The sequence below is a fragment of the Protopterus annectens genome, chromosome 10.part0 (genome assembly GCF_019279795.1).
Source record: "Protopterus annectens isolate FY-2018-M chromosome 10.part0, PAN1.0, whole genome shotgun sequence".
NCBI lineage: Eukaryota > Metazoa > Chordata > Ceratodontiformes > Protopteridae > Protopterus > Protopterus annectens.
In genome coordinates, this window is record NC_056744.1 from 1,003,397,679 (window position 1) to 1,003,423,627 (window position 25,949).

The window sequence follows — 25,949 nt, forward strand, 5'->3', positions numbered from 1 at the left end:
CATGCTTTTATTCTTGCAACTAAAATGTTTAGTCTATGTATTCACATTGCAAAAGTAAACTAAAGCCATAACATATGATGTCTGCAAAAGTTATTACAGTCACCTGAAAGTCTATCCCTGGTCCACAATCTCCATAAACAAGAATGGGCAAAGTTCAAACCATAGAAGTCTGTCAAAGCACACTCAGTGAGAAATGTTCAATTAAAATGAACCTTTACATCAAATGCCAGTACTCAGAATGCCAGCAAACCATTGGCAGTGTTCTTGCCACTAAAACAGGCTTTCACAATGAACACCAGTCCTCAGGATGTTGACAAAATGCTACCAATCATCTGCCACAACTTACATCTACTTCTCATTGACGCTCGAGTCCCTCAAGTAACAAAAACAAAGTATCATTACTCAGTAGCAGCATCCAACAGTAGGGGAAACCAAACACTGCTTGAAGGGCTCTACATGAAAAAAAAATCCATGTAGATTTTGGATATTAAGCCTAAAGCAAAAGCAGAGCTCACTGGTACTGACCTATCAATCTTATCAGGTAGATCAGCAGTATGCACAGTATGATGATAAGAAATGCCAAATTACAGTAAAAGAAATAATTATTAGTGCTACTATCATTTACTATCAGGTAAATCTAATACAGGCAGGAAAAACAAATGTTTATATTCTGTCATAGTAAGTTGAGCAACAGCAAAACATTTAGTTCTGGAATCAATGCAAATTTACATCTTAACAGCTCTTACAGAAATAGAGAGCTTCCAGTTGTTCACTACAATTGATCCACTTACTCTATTTTGACATAGATGAGGTCCTGTTCCCTTGCTTTTACAACTTAGCCAGTGAAAGATCTCAGTTCAGAGCCATCTAAGGACAAAGCGTCCACCAAAACTGGAGTAGTTAAAAGCTATGTATACAAGCAGAATCACACAACACTCACTCGTGCGGACACACACACACACACACACAAAATTACACACACACACACACACACACACACACACACACACACACACACACACACACACACACACACACATACACACCTAGCTAGCCCATCCTACTGTAAATTCGTAGGCAGAGACACACTTACCTGTATCTTGTAGCAAAACCACCATAAACTCCATCTCCGTAGCAAACCACCATACAATCCAAAGCTACGAAACCCGCGCAACTCCACACCAGACCCTGCCCATCGCGAGATCTTCCCCCGACGAGACTGCAGCAAACTCCAGACTGCTGACGTTGCAGTCCGGCCCCGACGCGTTTTCCCAGCGAGTTTCAGGACAGTCTATGCAATTTAAAACTGCATAGACGTCTGGGAGCACCGTTCTTCATGCTTCCCAGTCAGGACTGCTGCTGAGACAATCTGCGCATGCTCCAGGTCTCAGCAACAGTCCGGACTAGTGCACATGCACGAAAGTCCGCAATTTTTTAAATTTTTTTATCTTTTTCATTTTCTTTTTATTTCTTTACTTTTTTTTATTTCTTTCTTTATAAGTTGAGGGGGCTGCAGTCCGGCAGTCCAATAGCACAGGCCGCCCCTGGATGATAGTGTCTTAATACCCTACCTGTTTACTGAGAATGTGCTGTATATGAGAAAGCCTGCTAAAGAAAATCATGTAAAAGCAAATGGAAAAGTTTTTGTAATTGGTGCAACAAAATAACTACACCCATTCATGGCCAGTGTTTCTCTGTTTTTGCAATATATGTGTGAGGTACATTCCTATGACCAGTTTTAGCCATCTATCAATATTCATTTGTTGGCCATTTCAGTATGCCTTCACATGATTCCCCCTCGTTCAATGTACTCTTGTGTCAAAATGCTTATGAAAGGGGTTCTACATAACAGACCACCAAGAAAACTGGTGGTTCCTCCTTGGGATCGTAGTTTTGTGTTAGAAAAGCTTACACTTACTGCATTTGAACCAGCTGACCTGACTGATTTGAGGGTCTTAACATGGAAAACAGGTTTACTGAATGCTCTGACCTCTACAAGAAAAGGATCTGATTTCTAAGCTCTTATGGTTAGTCAACCTTATCTCATTTTCCACAGAGACAGTGTTTCTTTGAGAACTAATCCTTCTTTTAAACCTAAATTGGTACCCAGGTTTACTTTACATCAGATTACCAATCTCTCTGTGTTCTTTCCTGAAACCAAAAAATGAGGGAGAAAGGATACTTTATACATTCCAGATAGTTGTTTCTTGTAAAGGTATAAAAAAGGGACAACCTGTGTCAAAGCAGACTATTTCCAAATGGTTGTCTCAGGCTAACTTTTGTTATTCCCACCACAATAAAACCATTCCAGACATGATCAAGGCACATTCTACCAGATCCTTGGTTTCATCTATGTTTTCTTGGAAAGGGCTGGAATCTAGAAGTATTCTAGAAGCAGCAACATAGTCCTCTGAACATACTTTTACAAAGCATTACAAGCTAGAATCCCTTTCCAGGTCTAGGTTAGGCTTTGCTAAGACTCTTCACCAGGGCTCCTGCAATCCCATCCTTCCACCTCCCAAATGTTCTAAGCTATGGTAATCTACCCTTAAAGCTTAGGCTACTGCAGCAGTGATCATTCGAGCAACTATTGTTATGATAAGTTTACTTACAGAACTGTACTTTGCTGTCATATGTAGCTCTTGTGTTACCTTCATTTTCTCCACATGGAGCTCAGGTCACAACTGAAAAGGGCAAAATCCTCTGTGTACAGAGTTCCATGCTGATATGTAATAATGTATTGCACGGATCACATGGGCTGTGCTCTGTTCTAGTCGGTGAAGCATGCTGTATAATGTCTTATGTAGGTTGCACACCAATAATAGGATTTAACAGCCTGATTTAGAATATATAGTTATAGAGTCATAGATATTCCAAGGTCACTGAGTCTTGTTATCATTTACACCTTGTCATTACCCTCCCTCAGGCTGCACTTCCCTTCTCCTGTCTCCAGGAGGGCCATACGTGTCAATCCAGAAGTAAATATTTGAATACCTATCAATATCATCTACCCCACTAAATTCTTTTATTGGACTGTTACCATAATAAGATGTTAAGCAGCAATATCTGGTAATGTCCCATTGATTTAAATGAATCATGGTCTCATGCAATCCTCGTAACACATGCTTATATGTCCGAGTGCTCTTTTGGGATAAGGGAATCAACAAACTGGGGAAGACCTTCCAGATTTGATTTTGTTTTTAAAGTTATGAAGAAATCTTGAAGCTCACATTCTGTTTTAAAAGTTAAAAAATGGAAATTATATATGTCTGATAAGGGAACTTATCACCTCCATGTGGTTGCCAGCTGTTATCTTCATAAAATGTTACACATGACCATTGAGGATTTTGCAGTCCCCAAAATTAAACCGTATATTAGAGTAAAAAGAAAAAAAAAATAAATGCCATTATTTTCCGTTGCACTCCTAATGGTTTATTTTAGTGTCTTTGAGTACTCACTTGTCAGATTGAGAAACAGGAATCTGCTAGGGTCTGTAAGTGAAGGCGTACGTAAGAGATGCTGTGAAAGAATTATTGCATCAGGGAATTATAAGCAGTAAAATTAAATGTGCACTCCAGACCTGTGCCTGTTTTTATCAAATATTATTTAAATTGCTCATGTTTGTCTCTGCAGCCAAGGATGGAAAGTATTAAAATAAAATTATACCTCATTAGAAAGTGATTATCCATGAGAATTCCATATGTTCCTTTTGGTGTATCAAAACCCCATTTTTGCTTTAAATGTCAGTACTATCAGCTCTCACCTCCATGTTATATATTTCAGTTACAAAGTTATAGTTAATATTGTTAAATTTAAGGGGCTGCCTTCATGAGATCTGACTAAATACTAAGGAGATGAAAATCTGTCTTTTCTGTAAAAATGAGTGTTATTAAAAATGTATTACATAAATAGAAGCTCTGCCGTTCTTGAGAGTGCCAGGAGAAACAATGATACACTAAGATTTATATGGACACTGTGAGAAGTAATGAAGTTGTACAGTTATATGGAAAGCTTTGCATACAGTGTTAATCTGGAAATGAATGACTTTGTTCATCATGAAACCACATAATGGGCTGCATAGTATATGGTGAGTAGTAAATCCACACTGGTATTCAAAAAGGCATAGGACAGGTATAAATAGGTGAGGAGGAAGATATGGGGGAAGGTACACAGTTGAATACACTTAAAGGTCTAAATTGCTACAATGTTTCCTTCCGCTGTCAGCAAAATGTAATGCAATATGCAGGGCTCTGCTTCCCTTTTCCACAGAGACTGCATGTACACTGTGAAACCCTGAAAGCTAATTCATCAGATTCATTTACAGAACAAGATTCCTCTGCATCAGATGATGTGAGGGGTTCTTTCCAAGAAGAAGTCAGTACATTATAAAACAAAGCAGATGCTAGAATAGCAAGTAATTCATCAGTGAACAAGGCAACAATAGATTTCAGAAAGGGAATGCAAATATTATCTCTGTTTATTAGAGACTCTTTGAAGGTTTGCATAGTACTCTGAAAATCTTGGAGGAAATTACATACCTGGTGAAACATGATGCATTTGGTTCTGCCAGACTGGAATGCTGCTCTATTTCACTTCTCTGGCCGCAATGACACCTTTGATATTTATATGGATCCCTACTGCAGTAGCCTTATCTCAATAACAGCTGACCAGCTTTCAAAGCTTCCAGGGCACTTTCCATGCACTCAAATCATTAGTCAGCTGAAACTGATCTGATGAAAGGTCAGGTTTGGGTGTCAAGCCCTTCAGAGCTGTACTGCTGTCAAGGAGCACATGTTTTTCAGGTTTTTGAAGATCCATGGTTGGTTAATGCTGTCCCATTGCTGGGCAGATATGTTCTCTTCAGGGAAAAAGTATTTCCACTTTACTTGTTATGACAGAAATTGTACTTTTTCCAGTAACAGCCTAATTTCAAAGCTGGGAAAAGTGATGTCCATCATTTGGACTGCTTCAGTAGCCTTTACACTGTATGTGTTGTTTTCTGCCTAAGAACCAACAACTGGCCAAATTCAAAAAGCTCTGGCTCCCTCCTCTCCCTCCTTCACTTTGACTGCTGGATGGCTAATCCCAAGGAAGAAAATCTGCTGTCATGAGAAGAAGCATCTCTTGGGCTTTACAGGAGCAGCAATTAGCTAAGAGCTTAGTTTCTGACTGATACATCCCCATTGTGGAACCCTTTCACTCAGAAGTAATTGTCCTTTTAAAAAGACATTTAAGAAATCTGGTATTTTTTTACACAATATCAGAAATTTCCTGTCAGGGACTATTATTTTTAAATTGAACTGTTATTAAGGTATTTGGGGATATTTTTTTTGAGAAATTATGTAATGCTTGTGTAAACTCTAAATTTTGGGACAGAAAGGTTTATGTAGGAATGGGCCTTGATCACCAAGACCAAGGAAAGCCAGGAAGGTGGTGGTAACATTCTCACCGGTAGAGTTTGTGTGAGTTCTGCCATATCACCTTACATCTGATACTTTCAAACCATCCCTAAGTATTGGACCCATAAGTCTTTGCCATGATACCCAAAAAAAATTGTTATCCCATATAAAGGAGAAATATATTTTTTGAAACTTCTTGGGGTAGCATGGCTTGTCAAGGAAAGGAATGTGATAGGCAAAAAATAGGTTCAGAACAAGAAGAAGCATATTTACAACTCTAATCCTGGCCAAGAAAGGAAGTCCCAGCCTCTGACATCCATCCATCATTTCTCTGGTATTGGAAAACAACTGCTTTAGATTTGGGACAGAGATTTCTCTGATATTATACAAGAAATTTATGCCCATATACGTGTGTGAGTGGGTTACCATCACCTGCATTTCTCTAAGCAAGGGGCATAACCTGTCTGCTGAGTGGTTAAGAGGAAAGAAGAAGCATTTAGGCTAGTTGAGCATAATTCCAAAGAGATGTCCAAAATCCTACAGCATATGTAAAAATCACAGGACAGTCTTTAATTTGTTCTCATCCATATCACCCTGTTGTCTGCAAATCAGGATGAAGAGTAAATTGTGGAGTCATTTACTTTAATGCCTGCCTCTTCATGCTCTTGTCTTAGGCAAGCAGCTAATGACTCAGTTGCAAGAAGAAATAAGAGAGCAGGGAGTGGACAGCTTTGGCACGTTACTCACTGCAGGGTGAATGATTGAGAAGTAATATCATTCGTTACCACCTAGGCCAGGGAGTTATGATATAATAACTGACATTTTCAAAGGAAATTTCCCCTGAATTCCATAGGCCTGCATAGCTGCCCATAAGACGTTCCTTTCCATGCAGTCAAACACTTTCCTAAATTCAAGTAAAAAAGTGTCTAAGAATCATTTTGGACTTTACTAAATTTTGCCAGGTGTAACCACAAATGCACTAACTTCAAGCCCCCCCCCCCCACCTACCTTTAATAAAGCCCTGCCGAGATGATACATCAATTGAAGGATTTTTTTTTCCATTCAACTCACTAAGAACATATCCCTTTGTCTCTGTTTGAAGAAGGGAGATTGGGCATTAGCCTGTAGAGGATTGAGAGTTTTGTTCCAACTTAAACAGAAAGGTGATTACGGCTAAGCAAGACAAAGGGGGAAGGAGTCCGTGTCCTCAGCTTCCTGAAATAATGTCCACAGTTCCTCAACTAACAACTCAAGATAAGCTACGTAAAAGTCAATTTGGATGCCATTAAACCTTAGGCCTTCCCTTCCCTTTCTGCTTAGATTTAAGTGCATTAACTATCTCTCCCCTCTTAATAGATCCAGCTAACAGTTCCAGATCTTGCTGGGATACTCATGGCAAGGACAGTTAGATAAAAATTGATAGGACTGGGTTACATTGGACTAAGAGCATGATGCATAGTGGGACGTATGGGTGTCGGCCATGAACTCATTATTTAAGCTGTTTTAGGTAAAGCCTTCCCATTGGGATTTTGTCTATTAGTGGATCAAGAGTCACATTAAAGTCCCCCTCTACAAGTATCACACAACAAACCACAAATGCTCAGGCTAAAATACTGGAGAATCAATTGACAGCTATGAGAGAGTCCAAATTCAGGCCTTAAAAGTTAGCTAACAACATGCTACCTTTACACATGCCTACTTTAAAGAATAAAAGCCAAAAAAAAAAAAAAAACGCTAAAAACTAGTAATACAAGTACTAAAGAGAAGTGGAAGGGTAAGTCAAGACTCAGACTCTAAATTTTAAACGATGTAAGCGCTTTTGTCCATATTTATTAAAACAAACTTCTTCAAAGAAGACTTTGTTTGAAAAAGTTTATTTTAACAAATATGGATGAAAGCACATCATTTAAAATTTAGTTTCTGAGTCTTGACTTACCCTTCCACTTCTCTTTAATACTTGTATTACTACTTTAAGAATAAGAAAGAAAGAATCCAACAAGTGTAGTAATAATACACAGAGCAGGGAATCCAAACACTCGAAGCCGGTACAGTTACGTAAAACACTTAATTGTAGGTTGAGCGCTTTCATCTGCTTACATGCAGATTTCATCAGAACAATTATCTAAACATAAAAACAAGCTTATATACTTTTTAGGCGCCAAACACTAATTGTTAATATAATTCTTAAAACGGCCATGTTCCCAAGAGATGACTCAATTGAGATGCCTAGCCATAAAACATTTAATATACTGAAATGTTATAAGAATACTGAAATGTTATAAAAATATTATAAAAATACAAAATTATTTGACTTCTCCCTAAGATTCTCTAAAAAATGTGTATACATCATATAAAAGGTGTTAAAAACTGTACTAATACTATATGATTATACTTAATATATAAAGTATTGCATAATAATAGCAGATGAAATACTATCCTGTAGATTCATAATTGTTAGGTACGGAATGTATTTATCCTAAACATTACAAACGCTAATAAGGAAGGCCTTTGTAAAAACAACAGCATACTGTTAATAATGTACCTACTAAATCTATCTAATAACCTAGTCCAAATGGATTGAAAATCCTAGGCCACCGTCAATTGACACATATCGCATGTGGCGTAGTTTAATAGATGCATACTGTATGATTAAATAATATGAAATAAAATAAAATAAAATGAAATAACATAAAATAAAATAAAATATGGTAAAATACCTTACAATAAGGTACAATGTAATACTGATCCTACAATCTCAGTTCAAAGCTAACAAGGGTTTAATACTAATGAAGTCATTAATCCCTGGCTTTGTAGTGGCATCAGTGCATATTTGCCATCTACTTTCTTTCCACGCCAGGTAGGTCTTCCAATTCCCCCCCTTGTCCTTAGTGTTTACCTGATCTATAATGGAAAACCTAAAAGAGTGGTCTGTACCTTGATCATGTATGTGTCGATATAAGGCGTTCTTCGTATCTTGTTTGCTTATCTTGTATGTATGCTCATAAATCCGTTTTTTAAGCTTTCTTTCTGTTTTGCCTATATAATAGGCCGGGCACTTTGTGCATTTGGCAATGTACACTAAACGCTGAGAATTACAATTACCTTGGATGTTAGTGATCTTAGTATGCACAATGTTCTCTAATCTGATGGTAGGTGTGGTGTTTATGAATTTGCATTGGTTGCAACGTCCACATTTACTGGTTCCTTTATTGGTTCCATTGTTGTTTCTAACTCTTTCACTCTTTGTACCACATTCCAGTAACATTTTGATATTGCTTCCAGTTTTGTAGACGGTGCTTATCTCTGTTCCAACTATATTCCCCAGGTTGCCCCCAGAGGTAATAATACTCCAATACTTCTTCAGAATGTCCGTTATTAAATTAGCAAATGGATTGAATCTGATCACACATACCATCCTATTTAGGTTTGAACTTGTTTTGTTCTGTATATGCAAAGGACTACCCAAGAGTGGTTTATATTTTGATCCCCATTGTGCTTTAACGTAGGTAGTGATATTATCTAATAACTTTTTAGGGTACCCTCTCTCACTAAAAAGTTGAGAAATAAAGGTAAGTTCATTATTCATGTCTTCAGCAGTAGATGACATTCTTGCTGCCCTAATGCATTGGCCCTTCACAATATTTTTAGGGATTAATTTTAGGGATTTTATTTTAGGGATTAATGACTTCATTAGTATTAAACCCTTGTTAGCTTTGAACTGAGATTGTAGGATCAGTATTACATTGTACCTTATTGTAAGGTATTTTACCATATTTTATTTTATTTTATGTTATTTCATTTTATTTTATTTTATTTCATATTATTTAATCATACAGTATGCATCTATTAAACTACGCCACATGCGATATGTGTCAATTGACGGTGGCCTAGGATTTTCAATCCATTTGGACTAGGTTATTAGATAGATTTAGTAGGTACATTATTAACAGTATGCTGTTGTTTTTACAAAGGCCTTCCTTATTAGCGTTTGTAATGTTTAGGATAAATACATTCCGTACCTAACAATTATGAATCTACAGGATAGTATTTCATCTGCTATTATTATGCAATACTTTATATATTAAGTATAATCATATAGTATTAGTACAGTTTTTAACACCTTTTATATGATGTATACACATTTTTTAGAGAATCTTAGGGAGAAGTCAAATAATTTTGTATTTTTATAATATTTTTATAACATTTCAGTATTCTTATAACATTTCAGTATATTAAATGTTTTATGGCTAGGCATCTCAATTGAGTCATCTCTTGGGAACATGGCCGTTTTAAGAATTATATTAACAATTAGTGTTTGGCGCCTAAAAAGTATATAAGCTTGTTTTTATGTTTAGATAATTGTTCTGATGAAATCTGCATGTAAGCAGATGAAAGCGCTCAACCTACAATTAAGTGTTTTACGTAACTGTACCGGCTTCGAGTGTTTGGATTCCCTGCTCTGTGTATTATTACTACTTTAAGAATAAGCCATCTTCCCTGTCTGTCTTTGAATCTAGTATGCAATGACTGAGTGATGAACTAGCATTAGCACCCCACTCATCACAGAGATGGTGCAGCTCACCTCCCCCCAACCCTGCCATCTCTGAAAGACCTTTTTAGTGGATGTGCTTTTCAACTTAGTTTCTTGTAAGAAAATCATCCTTGGGACCTGCTTCTTCAAAAACATAAAGCATGCTGCAATTTTATATGAAGTGGATAACCCCCCCTAACATTCCATGAAAGAATCTTGCTTGAGACATCTCCTGCATTGTTAGTTCCTACCTGCACATATGTAGAGGACCGAGACAAATGACCCTTGACAACTCCACAATTCTGATTGTGTAACATATAGCATGCACACACACACAAAAAAGCCTCCTTATTCGAAAAGTAACTACCTCATTATAGAAGATTCAGAAAAGGCAATCGATAATGCCAATCTGCAAAATACACTAAGATAACTGGTCAATGGACTTGAAATAAAGCTGTGACTACTGAGTCCATGAGGATAGACTCCCTTGCTAATGATCTGTAAGTTGGAGTTCCACTGCCTGGGGTATTCTGGCCACTAACAATTTAGTAAAACTCCTGAATATATGACCATTTAAAAAAGGGGGGGGGTGGTACTACCTTCCCAGTAAAGTAGCACTGGTGCTTGATGTAACAGGAAACATTTCTGTACATGTGTTGATCAATGCATGTAGCAAAACTACAGTTCAAAGAATGACAAAGTCCTAATGGAAGACTGACTCCTGAGCAAACCATGCCCTCCACTGGGCAGTTGGATCTACTGGCTCCCCACAAAGTCTCAAGGTCTTCCAGGGTAGGATAAGGTATGGTGAAGTGACAGCCATCTCAGTCTTGATCCACCAAGTCCTGGAACACAGCATAATGGTTTTGAGTGGTAATGGCAGGTGTCAAATTGCTCCCAGGTTTGTTCTTAGCTCCAGATGCAAACTAGGACATCTTGGGCAATAGAGTAGACTTTAATCTCTTTCCACTGGAGCCTTTGAGTGAAAAATTGGGGGCCCACTTTCTGCTCACTTTGCCCCTTGCCTCTGAGGATGTGTTAATCTCACACAAGTCTCCCCAAGAATAACTGGTGGTCTTCTGTGCAAGAAGTGTGTCAGTAAAATTACTCACATTGTTTGGATTTTCAAATGATGTTTGCTGCCCCACCATGTTGATTAAAAGTGTGTTAGGAAAGCACAGCTGGCAATGCTAGCTCATATCTGTCAGCTTCCTAATAAATGGAACCATGGCCATCCTTTTATTGAAATGGGCATTTCTGTAGTCCAGCAATATGTATACTCCACAGCCAGCCAATGTGAAATTATTTCCAAACTCCCTGCCTTTTCTGAGAACTTCTTCCCTCTCATTGTAATCCAAAATATGGATTGTGAGGTTCCCTGGCAGGTAGTTTGGCCACAGGTTCATGGCTATTCTGTGCACCTATTCAGTTATGGGCTGGGCAGGGAGTTTAAGAACTTTAGTCAGCTCTCTTTGAATGAATTTTATGGGGCTGTTGGCCTCCTTTCCCTGCAGTAGCCCTATTATGTCTAGGTTATTCCTATGGTTTCTGTTCTGAAGGTCATTCATCTTGAGCTCGAGCTGGTAAGCCTTTCTTTGTAGGGTATTCAGTTGAGTTGAATGCACCATGCCTAGGTTCCATTGCAGGTCAATGTCATGCTGGTGCTGATTCAGAGTTGCTGTAATACTCTGAGGCTTTTCATCCTATTTAGAGATGGACTCCTTAAGAAACATTGTGTCCTGTAATACTGCCTGCACAAAAGATGTACGTGAGTTGTAGATAATCCAAACAGTCCACCACAATTCCCTGGGAAGTCACCATCTTCAGGAATATATATGTCTCAATGGCACTGGCTACCAAAGCTGACAGAAAGCAGACAAACTGTACCAACATAGCTCTCCACATTACATCAACAGGTATGATAAGAAAAATGCAACCTGTAGTCCCTAATAAAATGGTCATTAAGAGTATCAAGGATCCATGCAGCTTTTTAAACAAACTCAGGGAAGTGAAGATCACTCAGCCAAGCTGCTTGCACATACTCAGTCACATGCGCACCCTGTGTAGCAACTGCTTTCTTGCAGCTGTCATGTTATGTCATGATCTCATAGATCATTTAGATGAGCAGTGATGTATCTGAGACAGGCTGCGTAAGAAAATCATTGATGTGGGTTGGCTCTCAACATACCTTTCAATGATAGACTACAGTCATGTTTCATTTCCCAGACACTCTCACAGATACTTGAAAACGATTGCTAAAGTGAACTCAGGGGTTAGGGGTTCAGGGCCCTGTTAGTCTAATTTGTACTCTTGCTGTAGTATTGACAGCATGAAATTCTCTCCAGTAGTATATACTCATAACAGTTAAATGTAGCAGCTCCTCTATCATGTGACTTAGAACTACTACTAAACCAAAGGAAAATGTATCTGATCTGCTCCACTGTACCTAAGGAGTCATTGCCGTTCAGTGAATGGGCTAGGTGTTTTTTTCTTTTTTTCAGTTTTCTTAACTAGGTAACTCTTGCTGAGCCATAAAAGTGTTATTTTGATGGGGAGACTAGGAGTAGTAGTCACAGATGTGTTAATTCATGCAGAGGGATATTGCATTGAAAGAAACCTGGCAAGTTCATTCATTCATTTATTCATTCATTCTCTGGTTGCTCAGATAAACTAATTTATGGTTGCAGGGGAGCAAGAAACTATCCTGATACTCCTGATCTCAAGAGTAACTAATCCTAACTGGGGTGCTAATCAGGTGTAGGATGCACACTCACTCATTCACTGTCGTACCACAGTTACATCTATGGCTCATTTGTAGAAATTCTACCAATGGTACTGTACATTGTTAGGATGTGATGGGGGGGGGAGACACTGCACACAGTGAAAACTTATGCAAATACACAAAGGATATACAGACTCCATACAGAGGACACTATGAGGCAGCAATGCGAAGCACAGCATGTCAGCACCACTTTTTTAACTCAGCCTAGAAAATAGTAATTCACATGCAAAACAGCATCAGGGCTGCATAACAGGTACATCGCTGTGCACAAACTTGATGCAAATAAGCAACATGGTATGTCTAACAGCAGTAATGCAAGACAGAGGCAATGATAACATGTACCACAAGTGTCTTGTGAAACTGTGCTGCACTGCACATATCGAAGTTTACTGAGTGAATTGTCAGTGCGGGACATTTACGTGCAATGTAGCATATGTAATAAAAACACCATGCATAAGCCACTCCACCAGCACATACACACAGCATTCCCTACAAACACACACACACACACACACACACACACACACACACACACAAGCGCGCGTGCATGCACACGCACACGCACACACTGTGTATTAAAAGCACTATATATTTATCTCCTATTACCTTCAAATACTTCTGCACTGGTTAGCTGTTCTACATTAACATTAATAGACAAATGTGAGCTATACTTCCGGTAATACATATGTGTAGCATTAAGTGGTAAAGATGCCGATATAGAGTAGCACATGCAAATGAATAATGAAGTAAATGGAATTCAGATATTTTCTGAATTGTGCTAACTACTTCTGTGCACCAAGCAGTCTGTGCCTTCTGCACTGTGTATTCACAATAGAGCTCTGCAGAATCCCACATAAACACACAACATGCACACACATATGTGTGTGTGTGTGTGTGTGTGTGTGTGTGTGTGTGTGTGTGTGTGTGTGTGTGTGTGTGTGTGTGTGTGTGTGTCTGTGAGTGTGTGTGTGTGTGTGTGTGTGTGTGTGTGTGTGTGTGTGTGTGTGTGTGTGTGTGTGTGTGTGTGTTTATGTGCATGTGTGTGTGTTTGCGTGCATGTGCATGCATACTCATTTATATTACAAAACCACTTCAGTGGCCTATCCTACACACCCCCAAATTCCCAAAAGTATAATCCCCTATGTCCTTCAGCAGCTGTGCTTGGCACAGGAAAGGCACACAGTGTGGATTCCACTATGTACATTATTCTACAATGTAGCAATTCCTTTGGGTGTGGCTTGGGTTCTGCTATTTCAGGCTGTACAGAATGTGATGCTGTGTGCCTTTTTGTGCAAGGACTGCCTTCTTAGAAGTGTTGACTGCCTGGTTCCCATGGAGGGTACAAATTGAATAATTTGAAATATAAGAGTGAGTCGTTAAAACCCAAGTTAAGTCTTATTGTTAACTCTCATAATTGTGATCATGAGTATAAAAGAGAGAAGTGCTTAGCATTTGGTCAGCAATGCCACAATTGTAAAAAATGGAACCACTTTCAAAAGTTTTGTAAATCAAGCAAGCCTCATTCAGTTATTAAGAAAGGTCACTCATAAAAGTGAGTTGATCATGTAGAAAGCTGTAACCCTACTTTCTTTGTAGATGGTGTATTAGCGGTTGGTGAAAAGGTTAATGCGGTATATTTGCTTGCAAAGAATGAAGTATTTTGTACTGCCCTCATCAATGGTAAGCCCATGGAGCTCAAGGTAGACACTCGTTCAAAGTGTAATGTTATGTCAGCAGAAATATTTGTTAGAGTGTGAGCTGGTGAGCAACTTAATTTGGCTAATTGTCCAAAGCGTTTTACTTATGGAGGTGAAGAGATTCAAACTAAAGGCTCAGTAGGGCTTTCATGTTATCTGTCTGGGAACAGTTACAGCTTGCAATCTTATGTGGTCAGAAGACTTGTGCAGTCATTATTAGGTCTCAGAGACAGTTTAAGAATGAAACTGCTTTCTTTTATTTAAGAAGCCCATTATGTAAGCACATGTCCCAGTTCCAGCTTTACTGATGCTATTTTCTCAGAGTATGCTTATGTTTTCGATGACAAGCTAGGCAAACTTCCAGTTATGCACTCCATGAATGTAGACACAGAGGTCAGTCCAGTGGTCAGGCCAGCAAGGATAGTTCCAATAGTTATGCAGTACAAAGTCAAGTTAGACAAGATGATGCAGCAAGGTGTGATTTGCCCAGTCACAGAACCAACTGAGTGGGTGTCTTCCATGGTAGCTGCTCATAAGAAAAATTCAGATTAAATCAGAATATGCATTGACCCAAGAGACTTGAACAAGGCATTAAAGAGAACTCATCATCCTATGCATATAGTCAAGGAGATTGCCACCCTCATGCCAAATATCACTGTTTCTTCTGTCTTGGATGCAAAGAGTTCATTTTGGCAAATAATGCTTGACCACAAATCTTCACTACTGACTACATTCAGTACCCCATTTGATAGATACAGATTCCTCAGAATCCCTTTTGGAATACATTCTGCCAGTGAAGTCTTTCTGCGTGCAATGGAGCAAATTTTTTGGGGCTGTCTGTGCTATAATAGTGGATAATTTACTGGTTGGAGGCAATGGTGAAGCAGAGCATGGCAGAAATCTCAGGAAAGTTTTAGACAGTGCATAAAGTGAATTTAAAGCTCAATCCTCTGACATATAAATTCAGACTACTAGAAGTTACTTATGTAGATCATTTATTTACCAGTACAGGCTTATGACCAGATCCTTCCAAACAAGCAGCTAATGTTTCTGTCACAAGACTTGATGAACTAAGAGATCATACAAAGACTGATCAAATTTTGCAGAGGCTCAACCACTTCATCAATGTTGGATGGCCGTCAAAGCAATCCTGTGTACCTCCAGAAGTGCAACTTTATTTTCCATACAGAGATGAGATGCTGATGGAAGCTGGTATCATTTTCAAAGGTCCCAAAGTTATTGTTCCTACTTCCTTACAACAGTAATACATTCATATTTTGCATCGTGGCCACCCAAGTTCCGAGTCTACCAAAAGAAGGGTGTGAAGACTACTATTTGGGCCTTCTCTGTTGAAAGACATTGATAAAGTGCTTTCATCTTGTTTAGTATGCAAAAGTACTAAACCACATTTGCAAAAAGAGCCATTTCAGTTAAGCCAGATTCCTGAACTACCTTGGTCAACAGTAGCCACTGACATATTTGAGTGGAACAATCAGCATTACTTAGTATTGGTAGACTCTTATTCGAACTGGTTTGAGAATGATTTACTACCTAACCTAATGTCCAGTGCTGTTATTACTAAGATTGAACATTTCCCAGTCCATGGTAGTCTACACAAAGCTATTTCTGACAATGGTACCCAGTTTATCAGTCAATTGTTTTAGAAATTTGCAAGAGTGGAACTTTCTCCATGTTACTAGCAGTTTGGAATACCCACAGTCAAAGGGCCCTGCTGAACGTGCAGTATAGAGTGCAAAACAATTACTAGAGAGGTCAAAGCATGACAATACAGATATCTTCTTGAATTTACTTAATCTCAAAAATATACCCTGTGATGACCTACGTGGCTTCCCTGCTCAGAAACTTCTATTTAGGCAAACCAGAATAACCTTGCCTATCAGTTCTAGTTTGTTGCTGCCTAATGCTAAAAACACCAGAGCAATCAAAGCCCAACTTTTTAAGAAGCATTCTTTTCAGAAGTCCAGTTATGATAAAATGAGCAGATTTCTTCGTTCATTAAAAGGAGAGACAGTAAGGATGCAAACTGCAAAAGGCTTTGATTGAATTGGTCAAGTGAGAGGTATATGTGCCAAGCTGAGATCCTACTTAGTGGAATCTGAGGGTATAGAATACAGGAGAAACTGCAGGCTTCTTCTTCCTGTATCAGAAATGATATTGCAGCATCATACCTGTGATACAGAGTCTAGATCTCAGAGCAACCCTGACAATGTTCATACCGAAGAACATGTCTCAATATCCATTCCCAATCCTGATGATGTCCCAGTTATCCCCAAAGTTGAACATTCCTTGAAGACAGTCCCTATTGCTAGATCCAATTCTGACTTTTATGTTACATGATCAGGTCATATTTCTAGACCTAGTGTGAAATACACAGCAACCTGGACATGATTATTTTATATGTGTCTGATTTTGTGTGATTGCATGTCAAAGAATTAGTTTTGTAAAATTGCATGTCAAAAGATAATTTCTGTATAATTGCATGTCATTGAATACTGTCATTTGATGTATGATCTATTTCTCAAGGAGGGAGGATGTAGAACAGAGTGTGTGTTTTTCCTTTAAGAAGTTTTTCCAGATGTAGACATGTGTCGATAAATAGTGAGCACGTGCAGGAGCAGTGCCATTTTGTGAGAGCAGCCAGAGTGTTAACGTGTGAGTGTGGTAATCAGTCTGTTTATAAGTTTATTTAAGTTTAAGTTACAAAGCCTCATTCCAGATTGTTTGTAATAAAGCTGACTGAACTGAACCCACAACTGTTTGTCTGTTTTATCCTGACCAGACGAGCAACAGGCATCATCTGCCCTGATTCCATATAGTGCACACGGGCAGTAGTGCTGTGTATCCTATTTTTATTACACATGCATAAGTTCAGCATCATCTGCCATGTTCCCCCATGCAGGGCACACATGCTGCTATACTGTGCATTCTGTTCTTAATGCACATGTACAAGTTTGGCATCATCTGCCCTGATTCCATATAGGGTACACATGTTGTTGTACTGTGTATCTTATTCTCCTTACACATGTACAAGTTCAGCATCATCTGCCCTGCTCCCATGCAGGGTATATAGGAAGTATTGCTGTGTATCCTGTTTTTATTACACGAACAAGTTCAGCATCATCTGACCTGCTCTCATGCAGGGTACGCATGCTGTTATACTGTGTATCCTGTTCTTCTTACACATGTACAAGTTCAGCATCATCTGCCCTGCTTCCATGCAGGGCACACATGCTGTTATACTGTGCATGCTATTCGTATTACACATGTACAAGTTCAGTATCATCTGCCATGCTCCCATGCAGGGCACACATGCTGTTATACTGTACAGGTTGTTCTTCCTACACATGTACAAGTTCAGATTCTTCTGCCCTGCTCCCTTGCAGGGCACATGTGCTGTTATACTGTACATGCTGTTCTTACACATGTACAAGTTCATCACTATTTGCCCTGTTTCCATGTAGGGCACACAGGCAGGGATGCTCCGTATCCTACTCTTATTTTATATGTATAAAGTCAGAACATACTACCCTGTTCCTTTGAAGGATGAATGCTTGTATCCTATTCATATTGTGTATGTATGAGTTCAGCATTGACTGCCAGTCCCATGCAGGCAGCACCATATGTGGTGCTGCATCCTGCTCCTATTATGTATGTTTAAACTCAACATTAATAGATCTTTTCTCACTCAGGTTACAGAGTAGAGTTCAGTATCATATGCCCTGCTTCCAAGCAGAGCACACAGTCTGTGGTGCATCTTGTTTTAATTGCACAGGAATGAGTTCAGCACTAATCTCTGTGATCTCCATGCAGGCTCGCAGGCAATAATGCTGTGTACCCCACTCTTACTGCAGATGCATAAGTTCAGCATTAGATTCCTCATTCCCCTGCAAAGAATTCAGGCTGTAATTTTTATCTATCCTGGTCTTTCTAGCTATGTTTAGGTTCAGCATTTACTGTCCTGTTCCTATGCAGGGCATACAGGCTGTGGTGCTGTGAAACCTACTATTATTGCTCATGTATGAGTTCAGAATAAACTGCGCTATTTACTGTAGGATGCATGGGCCATGATGTTGTTTGTCCTACCTTCCTAATCAGACCCTATTTCGTCTGACAGCTGTACTGTGTACATTGCCCTGTGTGCTGCTGTGTTGCATATCTTAAGGAACACCTTCTCATCACCATGTACATTTCTTTCTACAGCACCCTGAGCAAGCAGTGACCTCACACAGGTCCCTGCATGAAACAAGTGGCTGTCTGTACTATACCCAAGATGACATTTGTCCTACACCTCATACACACTGGGCAAGATATTTTGAATCTGTCATCTTGTCCACAATAAAAAAACTACAGCCTTTTTTCTCCTAAGTACAGAGCAGTCAGTCAAACTAAGCAGCATGCCTTTGGAAGAAAACAGAAATATGCATAGAAACCTCACATGGTCATGAGGAGTGCAAGAAGCTCCACCCAACTGGAATCCACTGAAAGTGCTTTCCTTCTAAGATACTGCAAAACACAACAATTGTATTGCATGTTTTCATGCCCCATTCTTGTGAAGGATGCAATACCTCTAATATGTAATACTTCACATTAGATGAAAAAAGAGGGACAACTCATGTTTTTGTTAAGCATGCAGCATTTATCATAATTTTATTCAGAATATTTTATTTCATTTATGGTTCTGACTACAAACATTATATATTAGCGGTAGCTGCTGGAGTAGATTCATTCCCTTAAATCTCATCTGTTCAAGTGCAGATCTATTGGCTTTCCTTAGGTGCTGACAAAATTACTAATAAGATGAATTTCATACTTAAGAATTTCAAATATTCATTGCAAAGCAGCATTTTTAGCTTCATAAATTCACTAGTCCCAGCATTCAAAACAAAAAAATGGAAGCTTTCTTATTCCAGCAGTAGTTCCAATGGGCTGATTTTAATTCCCCTTTTTCCAAGAAGGGAAGGAATTATAAATTGCCCATGACTGATTAACTAAATGATTCAGTTCACTTGTGTTACATTAAATCCCTATAAGCAAACCTTTTGTCACATTTGCACAGGCAGAGAGATCAAATGTGCAGCCAAGGTGAGAGCATGGAGTCATGTTTCCACAGTGAGTTTTTGCTGGAAAATGAAACCCATGGTCTTGATCCTTCCTGGGTCACTGCCATTTTGTAGACATTGAAGGAAAAATGCCATTCCCTTTTGGGCACTATTCAAAACCTTACTCAGCATACAGCTATACTGTCTAACAGCTTATCCTGTTTAGAGAGAGGTCTAATTTCCTTCCCCTGGGGCTGTACATATCATAATGGGATAAATTAACACTGAATGATTATTGCATGTTTTCCAACTCTTAAGAAGGGTCATATTGTGATTTTGTAGCATGCAGACTGACAACCTAGTTTACAGAAGTTTAAAAAAGTGAACTGAGTAGCAGCCCACCAACACTGCCGAGACATAACAACAATAAGGAATCCTGTATGCTGTGCTTAAAAACTAATACATGTTTTTCATCTGTTTTTGCTAGGTCTACATGCTTTTGAAGTAATGTATTCTTAAATGGAACTTTTATTTAGTCAAATTATTTTATACTTTCAAGTATATCCATAGAATCAAATCTTTATTTTTTTTAAAAGTATCTGAGTGCTATATTGTCCAGAAGAACTAAGACATTTGACACAGGCCTACTTCAAATGAGTTTGGCTAGTTACTATCAATTTCTTTTAGTCTAGTTGTTTTATTTACTTGCAGCTACTGGTTGTAGTCACTGGGCTTTACTGTCCCAACACATTGTCACATACGTTTTATGGTAATATTTTTCCTGTCTTGATATTTTTCCTAGACAACAGCTGACTAAGAATGAAATGTTACCCTCGTCTTTCTTTCTTTATTTCTTTCTCTGCCTCTTAACCTATTCCCTGCTATGGAGCTCTGCAATGTTATACTTTACCAATGGTTGCATCCTGAGTCATTGAACAAAATAAAGTTAGTCTCACAATTCAAATAAACGTTCATAATTCCAGCACAATTAGCTGTACTAAAGAAGTGTAAAGTGCAAACTGATAAGCACAGACACATCCATACTGTGGTAGTATTATTTAGAATCTTGGTCTTAAAACTGTATTTTATAACTTGCAGTAAACATGGCAGATATTAATGTTGTAATGTTTTGTATGCAACTTAAAATATCTCAGTAAGCCTGGCAGCTCCATGGCATAGAGGAACCTGACCTCTGTGCAAATGATTATATTTCTTTTAATGTCTCAGGTGCCTGTAGGAGGTGGCCTGGGAAGATGTGAGTGAACAAATGCTGCCAGTTCACCAATGGAGGGAAGGGAGATGGTTTTGGATAACCAACTGGGTAGCTGCTAGTGGCATCACTACATTACACCCAGTGGAGTTCCAACCTATTGAACCCTCATTTCCTGAGTGCATTTGCACTCATAATATGAAGGGAACTCAGTATAAGGAGGTATGCTTTTACTTGGGAAATAGTAGTAGAAGAGGTTGAAAGTGTTGCCGGGGGGAGGGTTCCAGGGAGACCAGCAAGCTGACCTGCTCTCTACAACCTGATTCTCCAGGGGAATACATGGCTAATTGGAATTTCCAGGTAAGAACTAAGGGAATGTAAGGCTCCCACTTAGCCTGGCAATGCCTGGCTTCCATCTCTTGGAATGAATAGGCTGATTAAATGCAGATAGAAGAGTCTAGACAGAAGATTTGACCCTAGCAAACTGCCCCCCCCCCATTTTTTTTCTACTTTTCAACTTTGCAAAAGGTACTTTTTGTACCTCCACAACTTAAAGCTAACGGGGTGCTAATTTAGTGCCAAATGACCTATGTATAGTTCACAAAGATGCCATCCAGCAGGATCCATCATGGAGCAAAAAAAAAAAATACTCTAGTAACTACTCTCAGGCAGCATTTTGCCCAACCAACTATGCACGTTCATATTAGGTTAAATAATTATGTTTTGTTTGCTTGTTGAGATATTTATAGTAATAGGAAAATTATTATGATATGAATAATTAGTGTATAGGAACATCTCTAGCTGTACTAGAGAGGTAAAACATGGATGCAGTTGTACTGCCTATTATGTAGTCTTTGATGAAATTTCTCAATTGCTTGTATGTAACATGTTTTTGCAACTGTTAATGTTGTTTTTCTTCTTTTGGCTTTTCCCAGTTAGGGGTCGCCACAGTGGATCTCCGGTCTGCTAATGACTGGCAGTAGATTTTTACAGTGCCGAGGTGCCAGCCTGACAGCCAGCCTTCAACAAAGGCATGCCCATTCACACATGTCTTTCAAATACCACTCGACCGTGGGGAGGACATTCAGACTCCACACAGAAGGCGCTCCAGCCGAGAATCGAATGGGAGAACCTCTTGCTGTGAGGCAACAACGCTACCGCTGCACCACCGCGGCTTACCTTTTGCAGCTGTTAATGTAAATATAAATAAACAATATTAGACACCAACAGGCATGACCTATCTACTCCAAGAGAAGCATTTAGAACTATCACTAAGGTTTAATTACCACCTAGCTTTTGTTACTTAACAGTTGGAAGGCAAACGCTACCTCTATCCTTCAACCACCAATGGCTACTTCCTGCGATAAAGAGTCACTGTGTTTTTTTCCTCATCTTTCCAGTTTACAAATGGCACTTCAGGTGCCCCTATTCATCGGCCAAACCTTAAAGAAGTAGTGTTTTAAAGATCCCAGTGGCCTAAAAGAAAGAGTCCAGAGAACTAATGAATAAGGCATCTGCCTCTGGAGTTGAAGATTGTGGGCTCAAGCCCCACCTGTGTTGATGATTCTTTTAACAAATGGGATAATTTTCTAGGCTTAAAATGGCCTTCAAGAGCAATTGATCTAGTACTAAGATATGAACCAATGAACATTCTACACTACTCTATCAGCCTTGTTCTTGTCCTTTTTAATTGGTCTTCTTTTATCCTTCAGTTTACTTTTAACCATAAAATATTTTATTTTTTATTTTATTCACTTGTTAGTTAAATAAGTTCACTAGTTCAACGTTTCCTATTTCCACAAAGTTAGTCTTTAGCAGTTTCTTCCTGCTTCAATATGCCAATTTTCAGTTATTTATATTAGCCAAACTAAATGAAACAAACAATGAAAGACAATATGATAGCAAGAGCCATAGTCAACCCTGCAGTTCTTAAAAAGTTGTTGGCTGGTATGGGTTATGAAGATTTTACCTGAAGGACAAAATGGCTTACTTATAGAATAGAAGGCCAGGTGCCTGATTCTGCAAGCCACAGTTCTTTAAATGATTTTACTGAATAGCCTGATGGGGTGTTCTAGAATTAATGCATAAGAGGCTCCGAAATGTATGCACCAGAACTAGACCTGCCTGTCCAAGAGGTACAGGAAGGTATGCACCTTTCTTACATGCACATGATTTTTAGAAATCTGTATATCACGCCTGCCTGTCATAGTGTGAACACATATTTTCACTGAATCTGCTGCACATAAAGTTTAAGAGTGCATGCACTGGCATGCCTGCAGATAAGGTGCTGGAATGTCTGTCTGGAATGTGTCTGCATGTGAGGTGCAGGAATGCATGCATCAAGCCTGTAAGTTTCTGCCCAGGAGATATAGAATGCATGCACTGCCTCTGCATGATACACAAGAGTTTGTGCAGTGAACCTACTTGGACACAAAATGTAGAAATACATGCACTAGACTTGCCTGCAGTGGGTTGAAGGAATCTGTCTACTGGGCCTGCCTGCAAAGAAGATGCAGGAATATGTGTACCGAACTTTGCCTGCACATTGCATTGGATGAAGGTACGACTATGCACACAACTTACCTCAACCTGGCCAAGGGTTTTGATACAAAACCCCACTCAAACATTATAGACAAACTCACTAATTTAGGTATAAATTCTTTTAGCACCCACTGGATAGCTAATTGGCCCAGGAGGTCAAAATAGGTCAGGCCAACTCCACCAAGAGGCCAGTCATTAATGGAGTCCCCCAGGGCTCAGTGCTGGGCCCACTCCTTTTTGGCATCTATTTCTCTTAAGTGGAAGCAAATGCTGAAGGTTTATGACTAACTAAGTTTGCAGATGATTGCAAGCTGGAGTTATCATCAACTCTCCTGCAGATGCTAGCATTCTTCAAGAAGGTCTATCTCTGACTAATAAACGGTGCCGAATCCATGGTCTTGAACTCAGTGCTAAGAAGTGCATAATTTTACCCTTAGGGAAGTCAACCATCCCAGCTAATTACCATGTTGATAATATACCCCTAAGAGTTGACCCAGTGGTCAGGGATTTGGGTACACATGTATAGAGTAGCCTTTTCTTCGACCACCTCATGGCGACAGTGGTGAGGAAATTCTTTTATGTTGCACAGCTTATAAGTATAAGGGCAGATGGGACAACTTGGGATTAACATGGCTAGGCTTGTAAGGGCTCTAGGGCCACTAGCCTAGTAATCCCCTATGAACCTATGAATCAATGTAAGGGCATGGCATCTATATCCAAAGAGGTCATTATTCCACTGTACTCCACACTTAGCAGACCAGTCATAGTGTACAATGCTCCCTTTGTTATGTATCTGGCCGGGCATATGTAGCAACTAGAATGACTTCAAAGGTTCCTTACAAAAATAGTACAAGACATAACAAACCAGCCTTATGCAGAGCACCTTGAAGCCCTTTCCCTCTACTCAGTCTGTTTCTGGCTTACAAGGCATCCACAAGCCCCACACATATGAATGTCCTATATATTTGTAAGTCAAAGAGTACCAGGTCTAGGGAACCTGAATTTTGTCTGTGACTTAAAAGAAAATGCTGGAGAGACAGATATGTGTCCCAGAGACTGCCCGTCATATATAACAGGCTTCCCAACCATATGAAGCTTAGTTCATCTATTACCCAGTTTAAACACAATCTAAACAAGTGGATGGGGAATAGGAAATTTACACCAGGCCTGGCACCCATGTCCCTTCTGTACAGAGGTAGCTTATAAATGCATGTCCCACAATGTCCTATTTGGATACAGGACATCATTATTCTTTCAGGAAAACTTTACTTAGAAAGGCCCCCTGGGTTCATTAGCCTAGTAACAGTCTATGAATCAGTGAATTTATGTATGAACTGGAACTGACTACATATGAGATATAAGAATGTGCATTCTGGACCTACCTACACATGAGGTTCAGGAATATATATATACATAGTGGACTTTCCTGCATCTGAGGCAAAATGATATATGCTCTGGACCTGACTGCACATGTGGTATAAGAATATATGTGCTGCGGTGGTGATGCTGCGGTAGCATTGTCGCCTCACAGTATGACGTTGTCCTGTTCGATTCTCAGCGAAAGCATCTTCTGTGTTGAGACATACGTGAATGGGCGTACCTTCGTTGAAGGTTGTGCATCAAAGCTGGTAACTCGGTACGTAAAAATCTACTACCAATAATTAGCGGGCCGGAGTTCCGCTGTGGTGACCCCTAACCGGGAAAAGCCGAAAGATACAACAACCTGACTGTGCATGAGATGCCGGTTTAGAAATGCATGTAGTGGACCTGGCTACAGAACATGCATGAATGTATGTGTCACATCTGCCTGCAGAAGAGGTTCAGGAATGCATGAAATGGACCTGCCTGCAAACGAGTCAGTCTGTCAGTACTTGTGCACACTGCAATTTAATTACTATATCTTTCTTCTCAAGCAGGCTGCAAAAGTATGTTGAGAGAATAACTAACAAGAAGCTGGTCTCCAAATGGAAGAAGATAAATAGATGAGAAGAAGGCAAGTTAAAGAAAGAGAAAATATAGGAATTTATGGATTACTTTTCAAACTGTACAAGAAAGAGTTTGGCACATATGATGATATGTCACTAATGAAGAAATGGCCTCATAAGTCCAGAGAAGTTGCACTATGTATGACAGTGAAATTAAACAAAAGCACTACTTCTCTGTGATGTGTACAACTGGGTCACAGTGACATTTGTTTTATTCTTAAAGAGTAGCTTGATATTTCTGATGCTCTAGATAGATTTAAATTGTGAGGTAACTTTAATATTTCATTGTGAAAATGACCACTGTTAATAGCATAACTAATGTATAATAGTGGCTCTGGTTTGACTTTAATGGTGGACTGAGTGCCATTGTTTATGGAGGGTATATGAGGCCACTAACAGTACATGCCCACAGGTAATAATAAAGGTGTGTGTGTGTGAGTATAATAAATACATCTGTCTCTATATATTTGATATAATTAGATATAGATATAAATATGTGAGTATACTCATGCACAGATATTATTCCTCTGCTTATACATACATAAGGTGTCTCACAGACACACACACACACACACACACATATATGCATGCTTTAACTTTTAACACTTGTAACTGAAGCAGTTTACAGGTCAGGTGGTCTGAATCATACTCAGTGATTAATGGTTTCTGCTTTAGTGCCTTGCTATCAGTCACAGTAAGTCAACAGTAATTGCAGTGGGAGGAATCACTCCCTTTCAAAATGAC

At 39.1% G+C, this 25,949-nt stretch overlaps 1 long non-coding RNA gene across 1 annotated transcript in view; it reads left to right on the top strand.

Annotated features, from left to right (window-relative positions):
- The window catches only part of LOC122812821, a 107,426-nt gene extending 81,856 nt beyond the window's left edge, over nt 1-25,570 (top strand). The window contains exon 3 of the long non-coding RNA XR_006366581.1: nt 25,137-25,570. This is a non-coding gene — a long non-coding RNA (uncharacterized LOC122812821). The remainder of the gene's footprint in view (nt 1-25,136) is intronic.
- Nucleotides 25,571-25,949: the final 379 nt, after the last annotated feature.